Below are 11,265 nucleotides of genomic sequence, written 5' to 3'. Positions count from 1 at the left end.
AAGAAAGAGCAAGACCTTATTGACGTCAGTTCGCCCATGCGCAGTCGTGACCGGGGACCCTTTTTCTCTCACCGACAGCTGACGAAGACCGTCAGGGGGGGATTATTGACTCCCATCTCAGAAGAAGAGGTGCCTTCTCATCCGCCCGTCTCTCTCTAGCTGCTGCCCTCCAACGTTCCCATTGTTGTTGTGTATTGAAGAGGCCAAGACTGCTGGGCAGGAACAACAACACGAACGCGCAAATAATAATAGCCTACATTGAATAACACGACGCATTGTATATATACACACTAAGAAAAAGGAAGGAACTATTTTCATGCCAATGACAATCTCTTGTTTCAATCTCGATACGTGCTAAAAAATTTCTCCTTTTTTTCGACTCGTCACTGCGTTGAACGAAAGGAAAGAGCACATTTCCTGTTTCAATTCTAATATTTGACAAACGCACCGACTCGTTCTTTCGTGGATGGCTGCCCTTGAATTGAGTTCATTTCAACGCCCAGGGGTTTTCCATTGATTTTTGTTGTCATCTCCAAAACGGGCATATTGCGCTTGATTTTAGTTTGTGATTAAAAAACTCGAAAAAAATGAATAAATAACGCAACGACCCCAAACGCCATCTGTTGAACAGTTGTTGTAAATTAACCATTGACTCCTAGGTGACGTTTGCTGCTGCCGCCGTGAAGATAAAATTAAAATTAAACAACAATTAAACGTGGCAGCGTACAGCATCTTTAAAATGCTGTACGCTGATTGGCCCTATTGGACACAAACTGATTTCCAGACCTGGCAACGCAGGATGTCCAACTGCTCCATTTATAAAATAATTTTACATAGCCCTTTCTCGTGTCCCGTGAATTATTTCATAATTTTACTTTAAAATTCATGTGCATAAAATTTTTTTTATTTAAAATCATTTTCCGTATGAATAGAGCCCTTATAACATTGTTGCGCAATTTCTTTTAAAATCAAACATTCAATCGTGCAACACTGTTGTGCAACAACAGAAGAAACCACTGACACACTGACACTGACACGGGGAGAATCAAGTAATGGGCTTTCCTCGATCTCTCTGGCCTTACCATCATTAAACGAAACCTATAAACGTTGGAGCTGATTCCTGATGTCCGGATTTGGGGCTCTAAAAAGCTATACTATTTGAGCAGTAATCTGTCTGATCAATTCCCTTTGTTCAGTTGCTGTAACATCTTGGGCTGTGTTGGATTCTCTCCTTAACGTAGCCAATGTTCTTGCAATGGTTTCCTCTGTTGCTCTCAGTTTTGAGGCGACATCGTTTTGTATGGTAGTTCTAAGGTTCGCTACACCTTCCTGTATGGCCGGCATAGCGCCTGTCAACATTGTGATTGACTGGGACTGTTCCCTTAGTATGGCATTCATCTCACTTACCTGGGCGTTGGGGTTGTTAATGTGCTCCGTTAAGTTTGCTATCCTCTGATTACACATTATGACTTTTTTCTTTACCCTATCCATCATAGCTGGATAAACACAAATTACGTTACGTTAAATTACGTTACAAACACAATAATATTTAAAGCTCGAAAATGATTTCGATCTATACACTCGTATTTTGGTAGGGTTTATTTGTCTTTCAACATTCAACTTCAACAAATAATATCCAACCGTTGATATTTATCTATCTCACACCAGTACTAGGAATCAGAACTGGAAAAAAAGCCAAACATGATACTGCACACAAAATGATGGTTCACATGTTGGTTGGAACCCCGAATGATGTCCCCAGAGAAACACTCTCGAGCTACTGTGAATGGTTGGCACCAATTTTTTCAATTGCTTTATGGTATCATTAATCAATTCTTCTTTTGTACAGGCTGAAACAACTTGGATTTCTGGACGACGAATTTCACCATCAGAACCAATTCCTTCTCCACCATCAGAACGAAGTCCTTCTCCGCCACCAGACCATGTTTGGATGGTACAGGATTGGATGATGACAGTTGTTCCTCTCTACGAGTACTGCGGGATGTTTGGTACCGACAAGGGGCATACTTGGAGTTGCAGTAATGGAGACCGTCTTACTTTTGATAGGGTTTATTTTTCTTTAAACATTTTATTAAAAACATTGTTTGGTTATGTGTTTTTTTATCAGACCATGGAAAGAAGAAGAAAAAGGCTAAACTAAGCATTGCTACAGCGAAAATGTCCCAGATCCTCAAAGCGGAACCTCATTATCATTATTATTGAGTTCACGTCGGTTCCCGTTTGTAGGATATTGCACATTAATATGCAATACCTTTCTCTCCTCCGTCCACTGTGTACATTGTGCAATCTAGCAATAATGTTTCTATCTGACAAGCACCGTTGTCTGCTATCTTTTCTTTCCAGTTTTGTCTCCCTCACAATAACTACGCTTGCTACCTCGTGTGAAGAAGATAGAAAATACAAGTAGACTTGGCCCTTACTAATAAAAGTTACTTATTGAAGACCAACCCAGGAGACATCTTCGCGTCTCTTATGTAAGATTGCTGAGTCTATAGATCGAGAAGATTTCTATCTATAGACTCGTATTTTGGTAGGGTTTATTTGTCTTTCAACATTTTATTCAAAACATTGTTTGTTTATGTGTTTTTTTTTTTTTATCAGACCATGGAAAGAAGAAGAAAAAGGCTTAAATAAGCATGGCTACCGCAAAACTGCTCCAGATCCTCAAAGCGGAAACTCATTATCATTATTATTGAGTTCACGTTGGTTCCCGTTTGTAGGATATTGCACATTAATATGCAATACCTTTCTCTCCTCCGTCCACTGTGTACATTGTGCAATCTAGCAATAATGTTTCTATCTGACAAGCACCGTTGCCTGCTATCTTTTCTATCCAGTTTTGTCTCCCTTACAATAACTACGCTTGCTACCTCGTGTGAAGAAGATAGAAAATACAAGTAGACTTGGCCCTTACTAATAAAAGTTACTTATTGAAGACCAACCCAGGAGACATCTTCGCGTCTCTTATGTAAGATTGCTGAGTCTATAGATCGAAATGATTTCGATCTATAGCATTGAAACATAGTAACATTTCAAAAATGAAAATCAATTTTATCGCCTCCTGTTTATTGCGTTGAGAACTTTATTCGAAAACATAGCCAACGTAGTTTCTGATAGTCCTGACAAATATGAATGGCCAACTGCACCATTAAAATAGTCGGCAGACCCAACAGCTATAAAAATACTGTTAAGGATAGCTAAATGAATATAACGATTCAAAAATGTGATACGTACTTTTGGAGAAACAATGACATATATGGCATGCTTGAAGACGGACAAGTCCTTCTTCGTTGTATGGACATTTCCTGTGGATCTCTTGTCCTCCCAGGATCTCCAACATATTCGGTGTTTGTTGTTATCGTTTCAACGTACATTTCCACCATGTACCCTGGCTGTCTTGTCGTTAAAGATTAGTGGTGGACGAAGAGTAAGTGACGCTGAAACTTGCTGTCCATTACCTATATAAAAAGTAAAACTTAATTTTAAAAATTATGATATTGGAAACTGAAGGGATAATTTCTAGATATATCATTCAGTAGATTTGTGTAGACTCTTTCTTTTTCCAGGTGGAATGGGGGCAGAAGAATTGCTTCTTAGTCTCAAGTACTAAATGACAAAGCTATCCTACGCCTTGCTGCAATTGAAGTCGGATCATGAGGCAACTTCGCTTTTCGAGAATCTCTGCTACGTTTTCTTTTTCACAGCTTTTTTCAGTCTCAACAGGATTTAATCATTTTAAATAATAATTACGAATGTCATTATTCATGTCATTTCGATGTCAGTTTTAAAGAACAAATTTGACATCAAAAATAGCTTATTTCAAAACAACATGAATTGGATGTAATTTTTCGATTTCAATCAAAAATGTCAATTTCATAACATTTTCACGTTAACTTCCGGCCAAAACAGGTTCTAGTTAAGTCAAAAAGGATAATACGGATTCGAAGAAGTCATATTTATGATGTAATGCTCAGACTGAAACAAAACAATAATCAATCTGAAAAATGCAACCTCACATATTCGCGAAATTTACCTCTTAGGTTCCATGATTAGCTGCAGAAGAAGTTATATAAGGATATTTGATGTTCCATTTAGCTGTCTTAGGTAAATGTCATTAGTTTAAAACATGAAGCATCATACACATATCACCCCAAATCCATGTTGCCCTTTCTCAAAATAACAAGATTTTTCGGCCTCAATGACAATAGCTGTCACAGTTTTGCTAAAATAGTATAATTTTTTTTTATAAAAGCAGGCATTCGCAAGAAAGTGATTGAAAAATTTTGAAAAATTTGCATAGTCTTCAATTTCACTCTACATTTGCCAGGATTTTTCTTGAATCCACAAAGGGCAAAATCTTTGAAGGGATAATAAATGTTAAATGTACAAATAAAGAAGGGAATAAAAAAATGGATACTTTCAAAGAAATTCTCTATATAATTCTACACACGGGTCAAGTGGGAAAGTAGATGGGGGGAATAGAAATTATTTTGAAGTTACAAAAAATTTCCTCGGATACTTGTAAATTCTTTTTTTAGGGAAAATGTTTAGAAAGGCAGCAGTTTTAAAATTTAATGAACATTATTTTGAATCAAAACAGCAATGTCATTTGATTTTTTCGCCCTCAAAACTTTTTGGAACCCTTATTAATCCCAACATTTTGATTCAATCAGGTTTCAATGGCTTGCGATACAGAAAAGTTTGACCGTCATTTGAGTGACTGAAAATGTTTTTGTATCTCTCAATGGTCGCTTCATAATTATTTTTGTATGCTCAGAACGAGAGGGATGCTTGAAAACCCTCTCTAAATTGAATTCTTTAAATTGAACTGATTGAACGGAAGTGACATGGGCTATGTTGTAATTGCTGGCATAAGCGTTCTTTTCCCTAATGTTGCCATTGTTTCAGGTAGGCCATAGCATAATCTTTAAAGCTCAGATTAGATTAAACTTTTTTTTGTGATTCAGTAGAAGCCGTAAGTTTCATAGCTGTGGTAGAAAACAATTCTAGAAGAAAAACGTGAGAGGTATTCCATTAGTAATTATTTTAAGCCGAAGGCTTTCATCTCAACTGCTGTCAGCTTACTCAGCTACTGACCCAGCTCAAATAAAAAACCAATTCACACTGCACCCTAGTTCTACCAATTTACTCAGCAGCATCAAGATTTTTAAGATGGCGCCTAATTGCCTAGCCTAAAAAATTTATGGTCAGATTTCAAAATCTGTTTTTGATCTTAAATTAAATTTAGATTTGTGGAATTGTAAGAAATTTGAATGCTGGGAAATTGTGATTTCCAGCTTATGGAATGTTGTTCTTTTGTGGAAATAGAGTATTTCAAGTATTGCGACTCCTTTAAATCTGGATGTACTGATGCACTCGTTGGATATGTATGTTCTGAATATAACATTAATAATGTTCTGAAAGACCGTGGTACTTCCAGTTGTTTAATCCACAGTGAATCTTTTGAACGAGATAATGTAGACCTAATAGCCACCTCCATATGCAACGAATCTTCATTATTTGAATTATTTCTGTAGTGATCACATCATTTGATTTGTTGTTGTGGGGTCAACAATAGTTGGGAACGATGTCAACCCTGGTAGCACACTTACATCCATCGTCTATCATATAGATGTCTTAATGTCTAAATCAAATCTGATCTATCTGCAACCTAAATTGGATATCACATGGATACTCAATTTACTACGGCCTTATGCTATCTTCGTTAGATGTCCTATAGATCTACGTTTCTCATACGATCACGGACATCCATTTGTGTCTAGAAATTAGACGCTTAACAGACAGACGTAACATGACGTCTGTGAGATGTCCAAATTATCTGTCCACAGGATAGATGAGGAAGACAAGGACTTTACATTTTCATAATTTTAACTGCTAGTATTAATTTAAAGCCGTTGAACAAAACACAGTTAAAAAGTAATATAGAGTGGTGTAGTGGGTAGAGCACTGGAGTACCAATCCAAAGAACGTGGTTTCGCGCCCATCGAGAAACGATTCTTTTTTTCTTTTTGCTTAAATTTAAGTCTTTTGAAGACGGCTGTAAGCCGTACCCATTTGGATGTCTTACAGCGCGACATTAGTATAGACATAGGCAATCCTATGGACGTCGGGTTAAGACATCTCACTCGGCTGCAAAAGATGGGCGACGTACATCCTATAGATAGAGGCGTGCTACCAGGGAACTCCATATCTGAACATCTCATCGTAGTAGAGATAGATATAAAAAATCTGTATGACAAATATAGCAAACACAAACACTGCTAGAATTGAAAAAAAAATCCATTTACATCCAATGTATGTTGGCAAAGATGTTTAATTTTCAGTTGATCTCAACTTGCCATGTTCAGAAGCATGTGTATGCGAGTCAGACCAACACGACTCACTACGTTCGTCTTTGTATGAAACTTACATGACAACAGAAAACACAGATAGAGAGACTAACACGACTCACTGTGTAGGTCTTTGGGTCAGACAGAGAAGTTAATTTGACTGAGGTGACTCACTGCGTGAGTCTCAGATCAGGTATACCTGTTCGTCATAATAACTCAATATGATACGAATCACTGCGTGAGTCTCAGATCAGATAAGCATTTAACCCCATCTACTGAGTTCGTCTTTGTATCTGTAGAACAGATAAACATGTCATCAACACAAGCGAATCGCAGGTGAGCATATCTATGCCGTGGGAGTCTCTAGTCAGATTGAGAAGTTAGATATGATTGATCTGTCTCTCATGTGAACTCTATTCAACGAGACTCACTGCGTGAGTTTCATATCATATTTTCATGTGCGTTCGTCTTTGGATCAGACTGAGAAGTAACACAGACACGCTCACCTTCGGTTCGCTTGATGGAGTTGACATGTATATCTAATCTATATAGACTCACTTCAACGATTCCAAGTACTTCACAAACTAAGATGCTCATTGATTGTTAATGAGGTAATCAGTTTGAGAAGTGGAGACTTGGTCTCTTTGTCAAGATCGTCATCAGACTTACCAGCTATGAATTTGATCAACTCAGAAGAAAAGTATGCAGACTGAACTGAATGCTCTATCTCTGCAAGGTAAGGAATTAGAAAAATTGATCCTCTTAGTATCTGTTCAGATATGGATCTTAATATCTTCTTTGTTCGTTGAGAAGTACTCGAACGCTCGTACAAGCGTTAGAAATTTTGTTGCTTTTCTTCATTCGTTCGTAAGAGAAGAAAACGTTGGAATACGCATTAGACGTTGGAACCGATGAACTGAACAAAAAAGAACACGAACTGCTTAAAGCTGCTAGTGATATCAAGGAAACTCTGACACATATTGATGTCGAATCTCAACGCCTCGGCGAAAAGCGAGTACTTCTGACATCCGAAATGACGAAACTGCATGCACACATTTATAACAGAAAATTAATGATAGATCATTTTTACCATATTTTAGAGAAACTGAAAAATGCGTGGAAGGGCAGTAATCGATACGCCTTCGCAGTAACCATCTCCAATTGATTCAGAGAAAAGCACAAGTTCCTTGCGATGAGAATTCTTTACTGTAGCAATCGATTGCCATACTAGGTGCGAATTTGAGACTTTTGTTGTTGTATTGTTCAATTTTGTTGCTTTTCTTCATTTTTCTGAAAGAGAACAATACATTCCATTTGTTATCCTTGGGAGGATGTTGGTCAAAATCAATACGAAAACTTAAAGAGCTCGATTTTATGGATTCTAACGATGAAGGTCACCCATCAAAAAAGAAAGAATCTAAAAGTAAGATCTGTTAAGAAAAGTAAAATATTCAAAATTCATTATTCAAAAAATTTTCTTCGGATTTATGCGCGAATCGCATGCCATGTTTACAAGAAAGCTCTCCACAAGTTCCTTGCGATGAGAATTTTTCATTGTTGCAATCGATTGCCATACTAGGTGTGAATTTGAGACTTTTGTTGTTGTATTGTTTAATTTTATTGCTTTCCTTTATTTTTCAGAAAGATAACAATACATTCGATTGGACGTTGGATCCGAGGAACTGGACCGTAAAGAACTTGAACTGCGTAAAACAGTCAGTGGTATCAAGAATATTCTGTCACAGATCTAAAAGAAATTGAAGAACTCGCTTCGAACCAGAACCAGCTGATGGAACAAAGAAAACTCTATAACACATGTTTTTGTTAACCTTGGGAGGATGTTGGTCAAAATTAATACGTACAGACAACTTAAAGAGCTCGATTCCATGGAAGAAGCATTACAAGGAAAATCTCCACAAAATTGAGTAATTCGTGAACGTGCAACGAGCAACGTAATGTAACCCAAGATTCTTAGTTACGTTCAAATGCCTTATGTAATCATTTATTGGATATTTTAAGGTATAATATTCAGGAAAGTAAGATTTTTTGGTGGGAATTACGGTGGCCGTCTTTATACGAACAACCAACCACATCCGGTGGAACTTCCTTTCAACACAACACAAGCTTGAAATAAATCGCAATTCACAATGGTTCCTGGAGTTCAATCTGGTTTTCCAGATCCAGCAGAAGCCGTGATCCAGATCGTTTGATTGGGATCAATATAGCTTATTGCTTTTTCTGAAATGTCAGGAAAGTCATAGGTTTCTTATGACTGATTCAAATCTTTTTCTCATCTCTTACCTATCTTATATACTATGGAAGGTTAGTTTTCCCTTTATTGGGGTTAAAGGAACCTATGTAAATATGTTTTAACTTATTATCTCAATAAGTGGAATTTGTGGATCTGATGCCCCTTCCACTCAAAGCAAAACAGGTTTGTTTGTATTTTAGGTGCTTCTAGCATTCTGACAATGTTTCTTTTACAGTTGCATGTCCTACTAAAATGCTTCTGCTTATAAAGAAACAACAACACATCGACACAGAAAATTCCAGAAAGGAAGATAAAGGTGTAATTTTGGTTCAAACTTTAAAAACCAAGTAAGATCTAAAAGACAATAACAACTGGATAAGATCAACCCAATTACACTGTCAAGAGTGACTCTATCATTTTCATGGTTCGCATGCGAATACATGAAATTTCAGACAAAGAAATTCAGCTATTAGAAGCCACGCGACCGACAGGCCAAGCCACCACTATACTGAGTCCTCCAATCAGCAATCAAACTGTAAATCCCACTCTTACTGGAAACATCAGACTAACTAGAACGAACAAATATCCACCTAAAGAAAAACAGATCGACATGAGGCCTACCCTAATCACTTGTATCTTCAAAGCCCCAAAAGATAACATCTCAGTCTCCAAGATCGATTCGCTGTTGAGGGTACAAACAGATGGCCCGGTTGTCCAGCTTTTCAAAAATATGATGACCGAGTAATGCTAACGTTTAGAGACGTGGCCCCTATTCTGTAGACGATAAACTCCACGCTGTTGTCGAGGCAGACCCATCGAAAGAAATCCGTCATGCTCTCGTTGTCAGAACTACGGTCACCTGTACACCTTTTGCAGAGCGGCTGCTTTGACCTGCAGTAAATGCGCTGGTCCTTATATCACTCACTAGCTCCTGCGTGCTTAAGCCAAAATCCTTTATATATGCTAATTGCCCTCGAAATCACGCCGCTGGTTCCAGGGCGTGCCCACTAAACGCGAAGGCCATTAGCCAATACTTAGCTTATATTGTCTCATGACCCACCAAACAAACCCCTCTACGCCAAGCATTAAATGATTGCAAATCAACCTGCAACATTCTCGGTTGGCAGCACTCAATTATGTATCCCAAATACTGCTCGACCTAGACGTTGATGTAGCGTTCATCCAAGAACCATATGCAACATCAAATCCCAATATAATGATTAAATACGTCGATGAGGACTACATCCAGTTACATTCCCTCTCATCCAACCATGCCCATGGAGCGGCAATACTGATAAAGCGTTGCTTAAAGCCAACTATCTTCACTGTAGAAATTAGAAACTGCGTAGTAGGTGCCAAAATCTTTTTTCGCCATAATAAATTGTACCTTTTCTCACTATACTGCCGGCCGTCGATAGGTAACCTCCCATCCTTTTTTCTTAATCTATCCACCTCCATCACCCTAAGAAGAAAAGGAAAAAAATTACTGAGAGGCGAAAATCGAGTATGTAACCCTATTGTAGAAATTCACATTTCTATGTGGATTTTTTTCATATATAACACTGTAGGCCTATTCCATTCAGGTAACAAAGATCTCTGGAAAACATAAAAGACAATACCCATGAACGAGAATTACACACTGGTTTTTATATTTTACTGGGGACCAGGCTGGATTTTTATTGATGAGAATATGTCCAAAAGTGATGTGAAAATCACCGCTGCTTCAACATACAGACGGAATGCCATAGCAATAGTCATAGCCATAATCCACTTCACAATCACGTCCCTTACACATTTAACTTGTAAGAACAATTCTACTTTACAATCACGTTCTTAAGGATCTAACTCGTTTTCGACGTTTCTCATTTCTAGCTGACCCTCCAGTTTTTACTATATGTCTTTTGTACCCGTTTGATTATGGAACGTTTCAAATCATTCTATAAACGGTACTATAAAGGCGAGTGTAAGGAAAAGGACGTTATTGATGTATTTCATAATAGTAACACAGGGGAAAGAGGGATTCCTAGGTTAAGAGCGGCAACTTTAAAAGTGACAATATTTCACCCATTTCGTTGCAATTGTATTCAACCTATTGCCCATTCCTATCGCACTTAAAATTCCTGGCATAACAGGTTCTAGTTTAGCTGCACTTGTGTTGGTGTACATACAATATTTTTTGCAATTAACAAAATAATATTTATTTCAAAACGATTTGTTTATTCTCTTAGAGTTTATAGGTAGTCACAAGACAAATTTAAAAAATGAAAACGTAATACACGCCGTGGCCCCCTGGCAACTGCCATACATGTTCCATGGTAAAGGAGAGTCTGAGTAGTCTAGCACAATGCAATAAAAAGGCAAATGCTAATAAGCTATGCGTCTATTTTAGATTTTGTGTGTACTTTCACACTTATACAAAGTACCCCTATGTACAATGAAAATAGCATTATTATATTTAATAAAACAGAATTTAATATTTTTGAATCGTCTTTATGAAGAACACTAAGTTCACTTGACATGAGCTAGTGTAACACTGATGCCATTGCACGAAACCATTGTAGAAATAACAACTAATTGATTAATAAAACTGTAACGAAAATTGGGACAAATATAAAAACTAGTGCGTGATCCTAATTATCTTTC

At 37.5% G+C, this 11,265-nt stretch overlaps 1 long non-coding RNA gene across 3 annotated transcripts; it reads left to right on the top strand.

Moving 5' to 3' along the window:
* Positions 1-1,052: 1,052 nt before the first annotated feature.
* On the top strand, positions 1,053-2,363 carry LOC124335971. Of its 3 annotated transcripts, XR_006916975.1 has the most exons (4): positions 1,053-1,591; positions 1,669-1,789; positions 1,850-2,068; positions 2,129-2,363. It is a non-coding gene; the product is annotated as an uncharacterized LOC124335971 (long non-coding RNA). The 3 variants fall into 3 exon arrangements; XR_006916976.1 differs by having other exon boundaries at positions 1,053-1,165; positions 1,850-2,363; XR_006916974.1 differs by having other exon boundaries at positions 1,850-2,363.
* Positions 2,364-11,265: the final 8,902 nt, after the last annotated feature.

Source organism: Daphnia pulicaria, chromosome 4, assembly GCF_021234035.1.
Source record: "Daphnia pulicaria isolate SC F1-1A chromosome 4, SC_F0-13Bv2, whole genome shotgun sequence".
NCBI classification, from domain to species: domain Eukaryota; kingdom Metazoa; phylum Arthropoda; class Branchiopoda; order Diplostraca; family Daphniidae; genus Daphnia; species Daphnia pulicaria.
The sequence above is the reverse complement of the archived record's forward strand: the minus strand, read 5'-3'. Positions and strand labels throughout refer to the sequence as shown.